Here is a 13891-nt window from a genome sequence, read left to right as displayed (position 1 = left end):
AGAAGGTCCCCATAGGTTAACATAGCACTTCAGTAGGTTTAATTTGAAATCGAAGTTTTTTTTAAAGAGACAGTACTTCCATTATAGAATGGTCGAATATTGAAATCAAAGTTTTTTTTAAAGAGACAGTACTTCCATTATAGAATGGTCGAATGATTTTACTTCGAACTGAATTCGAAGTCGTATCCTATTCGTATCCAAAAAATTACTTCGAATTTTGAATGTTTTTACTTCGAAAATTCCCTCAAATTCACTTCGAACCTTGATAAATCTGCCCCTAACTGTGACATTATCCTTACTCCTTGGTTATAGAAAATATCTAAAGCTTTACACTCACCAGGTAGCACTGCATAGATTTGTTATTACAGACATACAAATGATAAGACATTCCAAACAATACCCACATCGCAGAAGAAGTACATTTTTGTATCATCTAATTTGTAAGGTTAAATGTAGTCTCTACTTTGTTCTAGAATTTTAAGCTCTTTTGAGCAGGACACTCTTTAGCTATTGTTTTTAGTTATTGGTTGTTCTTGTAGGTATTCTTGTATGTTTAGCATATACACCCATGTATTGTACAATACTGCAGCATATGTTGGCACTTTACAAATAGTTGTTATTAATAATAATAATAATAATTATTATTATTATTATAATAATAGCATTTCTGGGGTAAGCAATAAAAGTCGCAAAGAGGATACATACTCAAAATTAGGGGGTAGATTCACTAATGGGCAATTTTTGCCAGCGTCAGCTTCACACACCTCACACCACTTTGCCAGGCGCAAATCTGCTACGACTACGCCAATTCACTAATATGCAAAGTTTTGTCCTGGGGGCGGAATGCTGCCGACTTTTCGCTAGCATTACTTTGGCTGGGCGAGCATTTCATATCGGAGATGCACTAGCATTCGTTTGTGCCTAGCGAAAATTCGATAGTGATCTTGCCCGTAGGTCAATTTGTATAGGGAAGGTAATTTTTTTTAAAACATATTATAAATGTTGGTGCAAATGCTTGAAGTTACAGCTTTTTATTACAAATGTCCAAGGAACCTTCTGTAAAATGCTGTAAAATAAATGTTCCATATATTATGAAATGTCTGGAAAAAAACGGTTACCAAAAAAAAGTTAGGACTTTTGCAGGCAAAAGGAATAGTTGCCAGCGTTTATTAAACTTTAATGCATTTTCGCCACACAGGATATAATGTAAGTGACAGAAGATTGAGGAAGATATAGCTTCTTTTAAGCACTTCGCCTGGTCTAAGGTGGTCAAGTCAAATCTGGCAAAAGAGGTAAGGTTCAGTAAAATCCGCACTTTACTGAATTTGCGGAGTAACGACCTTTCGCCACAGCGATAAGTCTCCTGGCCATAAGGTAAGAATGAACGCTAGTAGGCCAGGACTGGGAATCAACATAGGCACTGGCATTTCAGGTACACAGTGGCCCAAACAGCTCACACGGAGGCCCAAAAATCCCCCCACCAGCCAACTAAATGATGACTGTCTGTGGCACCTTATAGCAGCCCCTCTGGCATTTGCCAGAATCCATAGATTGCCAGTCCGGCCCTGAGTTACGCTAGCGACGGTCTCTTTCGCTAGATGAATTGCCGCCTGCGCCTGTTAGTGATTAGGTGATTTTCATGCGGATGGTAATGCTGGCGAATTGTCGCAAGCGTTAGCCACTTCGTCCTTTAGTGAATCTGCCCCTAGGAATGAAAATTCATTTATTACACTGCAAATTGTAATTGCGCATATCGCTAGTCGAAGACCCACTTGAAAGCAGCATTATTTAGGACATTCATATGTTTCTTTATAAACACTGTGCGACGCCACAAATACCCAGTTTTTTCTTCACTGACAGATGAGTCGCTAAATACTTTTGTGGGATTGCAGAATGTATTAATGGTGTGTAGAAATATTCTTTGCATTGTGCATATTTTTCTGTTAACAGTTTATTTTAAAATTAAGTTCCCCCCTCCCCTTCATTATCAAGTATTTCCAGCTTGTGTAACAACACTAGCTTTCCTGTCAGACTTACTTTTCTGTAATGTGAACAGAATCGTATCGGTGCATTACAGATTGTGCTGCATATAAAGCTTTTTACCTTCTCATCTATCATTATGTTTGTGTTTTTCTTCCCAGAGCCAAATCCCAGCCGGCAAGATCTTAATTCTGCCTTACATCTTCTTCTGCTAACGACAGACCCAACCTCTCCCCCCCTCTATGTCCATTACCTAAATCACTTTTTTAAATATTTTAAATGTCCCGAATTTAGAAATAAGACAGCTTTTATTGAGTCCCATTTCATGTCAGTAGCAAACTGGTTAAAGGTTTTAGCGTGCAGACTGGCCAGCAGGAGTTGGCGGTGTATTGCAAGGGGGACGCCAGCCTGTCTCCAAACTTTTTAGCCCTCCCCAAATGCAGAGATGAAGGAAGAGCCCTCTATAAATCACTGGAGATTATAGACCCTGTACTTGCCGACTCGGCAGGGTTGCACTGCTTAATGTCAAAGCCTCACGTATTACTATAACAGCACTCCTTTTCTTTATTAAATCCACTTTGAAATAAAAAATGATGAGCTTTCCAGCAAGGGGGAGAAAGCCTGAAAGGATTTGCAAACTATCTGTTATGTTACATTACTGAGACTAATAACAGGGAATATTTTTCCTATCACATTGTAAACAGCCCTGGCAGGCTGTATAACTGTTCCCCAAAATATGTATCTGTTTCACTAAATGTGTATGTGATAGAATATGCTAGCAGGAATAAAAGCAATACTACATGCTACGGCAGCAAAATCAAATTCCCCCCTCCACATTCAGCAGTGCACTACATCTCCCAGCTTCCTCAGGGCCACACGGTTAAAGGATATCTAAAACATATATGTATATGTAAAAGTTTTGAAGGTGATGCCAAATCAAATAGCAAAAAGCAGCTTTTCAATCTATATAATAGTAAAATTATATTATGTAATATATATAAAATGTTAATTACAAGTATAATATTTTAATAAAGTGATTTGTTATTGTCAGTGTCGGACTGGCCCACCGGGATACCTGGAAAACTCCCGGTGGGCCCAGGTGTCAGTGTGCTTTTCTCCAGCCAAGGGGCAGACTTACTCGAGGGGCGAAAATTCGCTTTGCACCCATCGATACACTTCGCTGGGCAAAATTCTCTTAGAAAAGGCTAGTTCACTGGACTGCGGAGTTTCGTTGTCGGCGCCAGGCCTGGACTGGCAATCTGTGGGTTCTGGCAAATGCCAGAGGGGCTGCTAGAAGGTGCCATAGAAAGTCAGTATTTAGTGGGCTGGTGGGGGCTGTTTGGGCCTCTGTGTACCTGAAATGCCCGGGTCCTATTTTAATTCTCAGTCCGGACCTGGTGGGCGCCGGACATTGGCGACATTTCAAAGTCAAAGTAAAGTCAAAGTAAACTTTATTGTCCTCTCAGCAGTATACGAATCCACAGTGAGACGACATTTTGCTAGCGTTACTTCAGCAATGCGAGCAATTGAAAGTGAAGATGCGCTACAGTTAATTTCTGCCTAGCACAATTTGCGCCCAGGTTAATTTGCATTTGCATACAGCTGAATGGACGTGTATGTTGCAGCAAATACATTACATTACACAAGTCCAGGGAACCTTAATAAAGAAAATAGAGTTGTTATAATGCCCTACACATGAGCCCACTGTATTGTTAATGTTCCATATGTTAGAAAATGTATGGGGGAAGCCAGTTACCCAAAAAAGATTTTTAGTACTTTTGCAGGCTGTCACTCTGAAAAAAGGAAAAGAAGCCAGCATTTTTTTGCACTTCACCTGATCTGAGCTGGCGAAGGTAAGTCTGGTAAAATCCGCATTTCTTTGAATTTGCGGAGTAATGTCCATTCGCCAGAGTGAATTGTCGCCTGGCGATAGAGTGCGAATGACCGCTAGCATCTATCTCTTTCACTTGCGAAGTGACGCCTGCGCCCATTAGTAAATTGGTGATGCCCTGTGGGCGGTAATGCTGTCGAATTGACGCTAAAATTAGTGATGGGAGAATAAATTCACCTCGCACGAATTTTCGGCTAATTTCCGCCGCCAACTAATAATCTCCCGCGAAAATTTACCAGTGAAAATTCGCTGGTGTTAATTTCCGATTTTCGCGATTTGTCCGTGAATACGTTCGAATTGCTGGATTGAATTGCATGATTTTTTCATGGTAAATGAATGCAAGATTCTGTGATTTTTTTTTACACGCAATGCAGTGGTTTTTCTAGGGTTGCTACCTATATGCATAAGTGCACACGCTAAGATTCAGGGGAAATTTAGTCAAGGTTGCCCGAAGTTTCCTCGTGAGGCAACTTTGAGCGACTTCCGAAAACAAATAGTTTAGAGTTCCATCCTGCCAGCGATTTGGATTCTAGCTGGGGGGAGGCAGTTCAGGGAGATTAGTCGCCCGAAGAAGAAGCGATTTATCGCTGGGCGACTAGTAGCTTTGTGTGCCCCTGCCCTTAAAGTAGAAGAAAAAGCAACAGTCACTTGGGAGGGGGGGGTTAGGCAGCCCCTAGTGATTGTATTCACTTACCAGATACCTTGGGCTGGTGCTCCTATCAGAAAGGAAACTGCTTGGGCACCCGGAGTTCCTCCAGTGAGCACCATGGAGCGATCCTATCAATTTAAAAGAAAGTGGAAGAAGAGGATTGCTTCATGGTGCTCACTGAGAAGAACCACAGGGTGGGTCAGTTTTCTGCTGATAGGTGCACCAGCCTGGGGTATCAGGTAAGTTATTACAGCCACTTGGAGGTGCCTTACTTTTGTCAGTCCCCAGTGATTTTAACTTTCCTTCTCCTTTAATTATGCTCCATGCTTCTTTGAAAACACTGACTTCCCATTGCATGAACGTTAATTTAATGTAAAGGTTTGATGTTATCCCATTGGCTTGTACAAATGGACCATATTCCATGACCCCTTTCTGCAAGCCATACCCCTTGTGACATCTTGTCATGTCCCTGCACTTCTGGACCACAATCCTTTTCTGTCTCATGTAGTGTGGTAAGAACACTATGGGTAGTGATAAGGAGTGTGAGGCTAGCAACCCAGAGACAAATGGCTGCTTCGGCAATATTATAACTTCAAGGTGAGTCAGTGATCCTTTCAGAGATGCTTGGGAAATGGAAAATAAATATAGATTTAGTTTGTAATACTGTGTGTCCATAGCTGCCAATGTCATATTGTGAATTCTTTATACTGTGTGGGTTTCTTATTTATTAGTGTACTTCAAATTTTGAATCTTAAGGTGGCCATAGACGCACAGATAGTATTGCATGAAACCAATTTCCGTACAATATTCAGTGCATGTTTGGTGGGAAAAGAGCCGACGGATATTGGCAGAAGACTTAGATATCGTCAACAAAGAATTTTGATCGGGTGCCTTTGAAGGGACCCAAACATTGTCCGTTTTTAGTGCTGAATCGTCAGATACAGGTAGAATTCTATTGTTTCTACCTGTATATCTACCTGTATATCTGACTATTCAGCTCTACACGTGTGTATTGAAACTAACGATCTTTCTTGATTGCTACATCTATGGCCACCTTTAGTGTAAGCATGCTAGTGCAGCATAAAGGCCATCTAAAAGCATTTGCCCTATTCGGTTTAGTCTAATACAGCTATACTGTATACTGAAAGCTGTAAATTCAGTGTAATTTCTGATAGAAATATTGTATTGATTCTACCTGCATTTTAGCCGCATCTGTTTTCTGGTAAAAAGACTTTCAGACCGGAGCTGCTTTTTAGAATTTATCTCTCTACCCAGTCCCAATCATGTTTTAAACAACTCTATCTCTGTCAAATTATCCAGCTTCCCGGCTGTTTGATGTTAATGGCAAAAAGAAAAAAGAAATGTTCTCTGGCACTAAATATTAATGCAGAATGTTGATTTAAGTACCTCCTGGTTTCTTTTTTCTTATTATTTCGGTAACAAGTTCAAATAAACTATAATAACATTGTCATAGGCAATCAAAACAAAATGGCTTGTCCCACATTTTCCCCTACCCAAAAACAGAAGGGAAAACTGACTTTGTGCTGATCCACAGACATAAATAAATACGTAGTGGCATATATAATGTATGATTTGCAGGTCTGTATTTATATAGTGGTGACACAAGTTATTTGCACACGTGGCCTTAATAGATCTGAAAAGTACTGCAATGTATCAGAGAGATAACTGCTAATGTGTATAAAGGAATATTGCAATATGTTACTTTAAAAAGGATATGCGCTCTTGGCATTTTACAACATTGATAAATTGAAATGTAAAAATATTAAGGAATATTAACACATTAATGGTTTAACTAATAAGATCTCCACTTAGTGATTGCAATAGATATCTGACTGATATGTTGGCAGATATTGGTTGAGCAGGCTGTTCTTTTTAGCCCATACCCAAACCTGTCAGCAACCACTAGCATCCTGTGCATGGCTTCATGTTAGGGGGAATGGCAATAAAACTTTTTTTGATTACTTTTGTACATCAGTAGAGTGCAGTGGGTTACTCACGCACTTTCTGTTTTCGTTAATGGGAAGTTGCTCTGAAAGATTCACAGCATCTCATATGCCACAATCCTGAATCCTGGATTCATATGGTGCCCTTTATTTGTAGGAAAGCATTCACAATAGCACCCGTGGAATACTTCCAGATCAACAGGAAAAATACTGCCAATGTTCCATAACAAGCTATCATCTTATTATTTCACTAACTAGGGTTTAGATCTTTACATTTTCGTGATATTTTCCTTACATGTGGAAACCATTATCTATCATCTATAATAATCTGGAAATTACCCTTTGTCTGAAAAAAAAATATACCTTCAGGAATAGTTTTATTTGGCTTTAATGGGATGGTTTATAAAATCTTGAAAATGGGATTGTGGTCTATGGTGGCAGTCACATGGGTCAGCTGTTGGTGTCACTTGGAAAAAAATTATCTGTGACCTGCTTTGCTTGCTGTAGGCACGGGCTTTACACTGGACAGATTTGTGATTAAGCTCAGCCTTCATGGATACCAAAAATCATAGAAGGTCCAGCATCTCTCATTGGAAAATGAACATGAAAAAACAAAACATGCCAGAGCTGGACTATTTTGGACTTGAGTTCCTAGGCAACTACAAGAAAGGTGATGGTGGTGAGAACATCAAGAAATTCCTAAGAGAGGCCAAGCCAAGCTAAGGATGACAGTACCTGGGGATGGGAGGTTGAATACAAGAGCAGGGTTCTTGGGTGGGGGGTCAAAAAGGGAATGATGAGAAAAGGAAAAGTGTATGGTCAAGAAGGCACAAATTCTCTGTTTTTTTTCAAACACCTTCCTAAGGGAATAGGATTCTAGTGAGGTTTCAAGGTCAAGATTGTCACTGAACCTAGTGTATTCACTGATTTGGAGATCAGGGAAGGCTGACATTGATATGGTTACTAGTGATGGGCAAATTTATTGGCCAGGCGCGAATTCGCTGCCAATTTGCGCGATTCGCTGCCCGCGAATAAATTCGCAAACCACCCGCGAAAATTCGCTGCAAAAATTCGAAAAACTAGACGTTTTGCGGATTTTTCGCCGTTTCGCGATATTCACAAATTTTGCGGCGAAGCGAAACGGCGCAAATTCGCCCATCACTAATGGTTACGCTGCAGGATAACATCAATCATTATTTGAGCAGCGCACTATTTCCAAGAAATCGCTCGTTTCCAGATCACAAGTAAAAATTAATATTCTTTATTTTAACAGCCAATTAATTACAAATAGCGTGTGAGGTTACTGCTCTTTGGCTTATTTAAGTTTATTTGTACAAATAAATGTGGCCCCTATAATCTCTAGCTTAATAAAACCCAATTGTACACTGAATAAGGAATCATAAAAGAAAGGGTATGCATGGTAATTCAATCGGATGGTGAATACCCCTGCTTCAGTCATGTAAATGTATTTAAAATGGATCGTTTAGTTTCTATCAGTAGGAATTTTATGTTTGTCAGATGTAATTTATCTATTTCTGAGCAGGTTCAAAGCACAATAACCAAATGTTAGAAATTTATTTAAAAAATATAATAATATATTCCTAATTTTTGGATGATGAAATGAACAAAGTCTGTGTTACAAAGTGGGTACAATCTATATATGGCTGACTACTTTCTATCTCCGAATCTGTTTGTGTGCCCTTGCCTGTAGAAACACACGTGTTTGTATGGGTTTAAGGTTAATGTTATCATTGAAGGCAGCAATGTTACTGAACTGTCAGTCTAACATTGGGTGCCGATAAGAATAGTTTTGTGTCAACAGCATAGACATGATAGCTGAGACCAAAGAAGCTAGTGAGGTCACCCGGAGAGTTCAGAGATATATGTGGCTTAAGATAAAGCTCAGAGGAGCACAAAAGGACATGTCGCTGGAGAAAGTGGCCTCTCCAGAAAATTAGAAAGTCGGCAATGTTTTTCACTAAACCAGAAGGTGAAAGCATCACTGACTATGCTACATTGGTGCTCTGTCTGGAGCCAAAGTGCTGATAAAACTGTATGAATTGACTGTCTTGGTTTCAGTCAGTCTAGTCCATTATGGCTGTTGCCTTATATACTATGGATAGATTAAATCAGCTTCTGGTATGGATTATTTGTAATGTGTCAATATTTTTCATTGAGCCAAACTAATGTACACTATAGACACAGACCAACAACTCAGGTCAGGGTTAGATAATACTTATCATCAATGTTTATTTCCAGGGTGGTCTAGTTGGGCCACACTATCCAGGTTCACACAAAAAAAGAAATAAACAGGCCTATTGCACTCCTGTGAAGAGGTGTAGAATGCTTATTTTTATTTGAATGCAGACAAGTGTTGGTGCAATTTTTGGGATATTAATCTTCTTCTTCTTCTGGATAATGGATACATTCTGTAATTTGGATCTCCATACCTTGTCTACTAACAAAACATAGTTAAACATTAATTACGCCTAAATAGGATTGTTTTGCCCTGATAAGGATGAATTATATGTTAGTTTGGATAAAGTACAAGGAGGGAGATGGCCTTTCCATAATTCAGAGCTTTCTGGATAACAGGTTTCCACATAACGGGCCCTATACCTGTACTAGCAAGTGGTGCCCTATATGAACTTTCCATGGGGAGTTAAGTATTACATTAATCATGTAACGATATTAAGCTTATGCTAGAGTCCTGCGCGGGTCCATTTTTTGGGACCCGTACCCGACCCGCAATCTGCAACCCAGACCCGCAACCCGCATTCTTACCCGCTTGGAACCTCTACCCGACCTTACCCGCAAGTACCTTATCCGCAACCTGGACTCGCGACCTGCTGACCATCAAGAATCAGGAAGTGCTGTCATTGTAAACCAGAAGTGACATCATCGGAAGTAGACATGATCAGAAAAAAAGGAGTAAAACAGAAAGTACTGTCATTGTAAAACGGAAGTGATGTCATTGGAAGTAGCCGTGACCAGAAAAAAGGAGTAAATATCGCTATTGAGAAGACCCGCGGCCCGATCCGCACCCGCAAACCAGCAGAACCGCGCCTTTACCCGCACCCAAAACTTCTCCCCTCAACCTGGAAGGTACCGCAGGTTTTTGCTGGTAACCCAAACCGCTGCAGGACTCTAGCTTTTGCAAAAGTATTGGCTAAAAAAATAGTTTATGAAATCATCTTACCGATGTATAAGGGTTGATAATCCTTGACCTCAAAAAACAGAGGCTACCAGTCGGGTCTATAACACTAATATATAATATAGATCTGCAACAGGAATATAATTATGTATTCATCTCTGAGAGCGAATGTAAATCCATAAAAAAAAGAAAGAAAATGTAATTCTATGCAACTTTCTATACATTAATTAACCAGTTTTAAAGGTTTTCACATATCTTGTAAGTATAATTGCTACAGATTGAAGGCAGTATCTGTCTGTTCCTTCCTATTAAGGCATTGTTAGCAGTGGAGTTTTGGCTGGAGGAGAGCTTACTTCTGCTACATTGTTTCAAGAGTAACAGCCAGGAGTGCAGAAAGAGACAGGCAAATATGATTTTAATAGCACTTCATTTACAAATAACGTTAAAACTGTTGAAAATATTTAGCTGCTTTTGATCAGAATCGCATCAATTTATCTCCTTTAACATCTCTAAAGGCTAACTACATCTGTACAATATAAAATATAAAATGTTATTCATTCAAAATCTTCAGATATAAAAACTGGTGAAATACATGTATATAATAAATGAAAAACGTTCATTTGATTTGCTCTTTAGATTCAGTAAATAAGCAGCTTTGCACTGCAGAAATATTACATCACTCAAATATTTTGAATATTGAATTTGAATATTTCATCACAGTGAATGCTGCTAAATCAACTATTTTTAGGCATTTTGAACAAAAGCCATTATCTCTGCCACTCTGTCACTAAAGTATATTTTAAGGCCTGAAACATAAATGAACTTGTTTTTCCATAAACATGTTCAGATATGATTAATAAGCAATCTGTGTTACTATTCATGACCTCATTTCTTCTATACAAAATGGAGGAGCTGCTGTTTCTTGACCTAGTGACCTCAGACTGGACTATTAGGGGGTTATATAATAAAAGGCACTAAGTTTGCGCAGGGGCAATAACTCATAGCAACCAATCAGCAGGTAGAATTTATTTAGCAAGCATCTAATTAGTTGCTATGGGTTACTGCTTATGGGCAAACTTAAAGGGGAGGTTCACTTTTTTCAGTTCAGTTGTTTTCAGATTGTTCCCCAGTAATAAAGACAGCTGCCTTTAAAGGAGAATGAAAGGCTTGGTGCACACCCCAAGTGATTGTATTGACTTACCTGAAACCCCGGGCCGGTGCTCCTATCAGCAGAAAACTGCACCGGCCCAAGGTTATACCAGTGAGCACCATGGAGCGTCTTCCATCTTCCTCCCTCTTCGTGCGGCTGCACATGCGCAGTAGAATGAAAAGCCGAACTGTAACTAAAAAGTCGGCTGTTTTGCTCAACTGAACATGCGTTTGCCCCAGGAAATTTGAAGAAAGAAGAAGACGGAAGTGGATCGCTCTGTTGTGCTCGCTGGAATAACCCTGGCCCGTTTTCTGTTGATAGGAGCACCGGCCCGGGGTTTCAGGTAAGTCAATAAAATCACTTAGGGTGTCTAACATTTGGCACCCCAAGTGCACCAAGCCTTTCCTTCTCCTTTAATGAAACTCAGGGATTCTACCCAGCAGGGACAAAGATAAGAAATGTATCAACTGACTGTATCAATTTAGAACAGTTTAGAGGGTCGGCGACCCCCCCCCTCCCAGAGCTGCTTTAGAAGATGAAAAATTACACTTTACACTTCAATATTAGAAAAACGGTGACACATATAAAATAGAAAGTAGTTGGAAAAAGTTGTTATTTCTGGTGATATATCTAAATTCAACTAGTTATTTGGAGATGAACAACCCCTTTAATGCCTTTTTATTACATATGGGGGTTAAAATCTGCATGGTGATGGTAACTTATGAAAGACTTTTAGCTTTTCAGGAATGGAATCTGTTATCTGGGATGCTTGGGACCTGGGGTGTTCTGGAAAATGGATCTCCATTAGGGATGAGCGAAAGTTTTTGCCAAGTTTCTCCGCCAAAATGACGCCCATGGGGGCAAATTTACTAAAGGGCGAAGTGGCTAACACTAGCAAAAATTTGCCAGTGTGACGTTACTTCACCGATTTACTAACAGGCTCTGGTGTAAATTCGCTAGCGAAGTAGAATTACTCTAGCACTACTTCGCACCCTTACGTCAGGTGAAGTTGCGCTATGGCGAAGGGACGTAACTACGCTAATTCACTAACTTGCAGATTTTACTGAATGTTACCTTCGCCAGACTTCCTTCGCCACCTCAGACCAGGCAAAGCGCAATAGAGTAGATAGGGCTTGCTTCAAAAAAAGTTGAATTTTTTTTTAAGGGTGATAGGCTGAAAAAGATCACAAATTTTTTGGGGGGCACCCTCCTTCCCCCCTACATTTCCTAACAAATGGCACCTAAACTATACAGTGGGCACATGTATAGGGCAAAATAACAACTCTATTTTATTCTATGAAGCTTTCCCAGGCTTGTGTAGTGTAATGTATTTGCTGCTACATATAAGTCCATTGTACTTTAACTTGGCGCCATATGCAAATTAGGCATCCCTAGCAACTTCTCGCTTTGCTTGACGAATTAATGCTAGCGCAACTTCGCTACCTTTCGCCTCCCTGAGCGCAACTTCGGATTTTAGTGAATTAGCAGCGCCCTGGTGAAACTTCACCTGGCGAAGTGTGGCAAAGTCAACGCTGGCGCAAGTACATTTGCCCCATAGACTCTAATGGGTGAAAAAATAATGTCGCCCATAGACTTCAATGCATTTAGGCTGATTTTCGTCTTTTTGAATTTTCAGAAATGTGACACGGGTCAGAGTCGACCATCACTAATCGCCATATTTAAATCGACAGTGTTATATTTTTCAATTAATGATGCAATAGAATTGTCTTGCCATCAATGTGGATTATTGCTGGCAGTGAAAGGCAGTGTCAGTTTCAGGGTACATTCCATGTTTCTGGATAATATATCTCATCCTTAGGCCTTGTTTGCATCCTGGTATTTTCTTTAATTTTGTCCAGTGAGACATTTCATCTTTGCCTTGGTGTGTGTGGTGACAGGGTAGCCAACATGGATTATTTGTGGTGCATGTAAATCTTACTTTAGCACACCAACCCACAATAGTATGACAAGCCTGTTCCAAAATGGCTTTACCAGCTGTGATCAAACAGTGCAACAGCTTTATTTGCATTCTGAAGCTTAGTTGTCGGCTGCCTTATGCATTGCGATCACATGGCCTGCCCCTTTATAGTATTGTTCTTGCTGACTGCTATTGGAACTGCTCTCTATAGGATTGAAGCTCACAATCTGATGTGGTTGTATACTTGCAATAAGCTGCATATGCCATGTAAAATTGTAAATGTGTAAATTATTATGTAGGCGGCAAATTTTTTGCTTACTTTACAGAAAGTTTAAATTCCAACCACCAACTATTTTAAGAAACCGTGAATTTCAAAGCAAGCAGTATTCTGACCACACTAAAGAAGCCAGAAAGCAGAAATGTATAAATGGATATCTGTAATTCTATGTGTCAGAAGGCTGTAAAGGTGATCCTTTCCAGCTGGTTGTCAAAACAGGGAACCCTCAATGCTGCCTAGTTCGTAGCTCCCGAAAAACAAAACACATTCTTTCTGTAAGCATTAACCGCATTTTACAGGTGTTAGCTCCTTTCCAAGGCAGCCTCGGGCATGTACTCCTATAGATTTTACTGAGTGAAACCTAGCTGTCTTTTATGAGTTCACGAAAATCATATAAAGTGGATCTATAAAGCTTCAAAGACATTTAAAGGGACTGTAACATTACAGTACAGATTGCCAGTATATAAAAGTGTTATGTTTTAATAAGTACAGCTACATTGGCAAAAGGTGTTATGTTATTATTTTCCTATGATCTATGAACTGTTTTGCAGAATGGGGGAAGAAACTTACGAATGAGAGACAGCCACAGTTCCAAGTTAGGAACCGGTAATCTTCTAGACCTAGTCAAATTTGTTTCTCTTGTTCCTCAAAACAATAGCAGTTCCTGACTTTCATCAAGTTACTGACTTTGTTTCTAAATAGCTGTTTTTTTTTTTTAATGCATGTTAAATTCAAAGGAACATTATATTTAGTAGCATATATTTACGGGGAAATCGCCACATAGTCTGAGATAGTCTGAGATAGTTACAGTTAACAAGTAAATTAATGCACAAACGCACGAAACCCATTGAGGTGTAGAAGGCTTCTCTTCTCATGGGGTGAAATGGGTTTATGTGATTAGAGAGCCT

This window comes from Xenopus laevis, chromosome 2S (assembly GCF_017654675.1).
Source record: "Xenopus laevis strain J_2021 chromosome 2S, Xenopus_laevis_v10.1, whole genome shotgun sequence".
NCBI classification, from domain to species: domain Eukaryota; kingdom Metazoa; phylum Chordata; class Amphibia; order Anura; family Pipidae; genus Xenopus; species Xenopus laevis.
This window is presented reverse-complemented; position numbering follows the sequence as displayed.